Source organism: Seriola lalandi, unplaced genomic scaffold (genome assembly GCF_002814215.2).
Source record: "Seriola lalandi dorsalis isolate HSWRI2012SDOR001 ecotype SW California unplaced genomic scaffold, Sedor1 jcf7180002054554, whole genome shotgun sequence".
NCBI classification, from domain to species: domain Eukaryota; kingdom Metazoa; phylum Chordata; class Actinopteri; order Carangiformes; family Carangidae; genus Seriola; species Seriola lalandi.
Genome location: NW_019525107.1, coordinates 714,818 through 715,186, shown reverse-complemented (window position 1 = coordinate 715,186; position 369 = coordinate 714,818).

The following is a 369-nucleotide window of genomic DNA, read 5'->3' as shown; positions in this document are numbered from 1 at the left end:
CACAGGCTGTTGTTGTTTTCTTTGACTCTTTAAATGCTGATTTCTTCATATGAAATTTCACTTGATTTCAGGATCATCTCCTCCTCATACAGAACCATCCATTAAAAGAGGATTAGGAAAAATCTATCTTCTGGCATTTCATCATGACGTGACAAGACTGGCTACAAGGCATTACAGTGTAGCAGTATGAAAAGAAATAACATTTCCTTTCACCCAACAAAATAAAAAACAAAAACAAAATAAAAACAAAGACTGTGATAACTTCAAAACCAACAGTATCTAATCCACAAAAGACACATTACTCAAAGAAATAATGTCATAGGCATTGCAACTACAGGTAAACTATTCTTTCTTTTTTTTTTTTCTTTT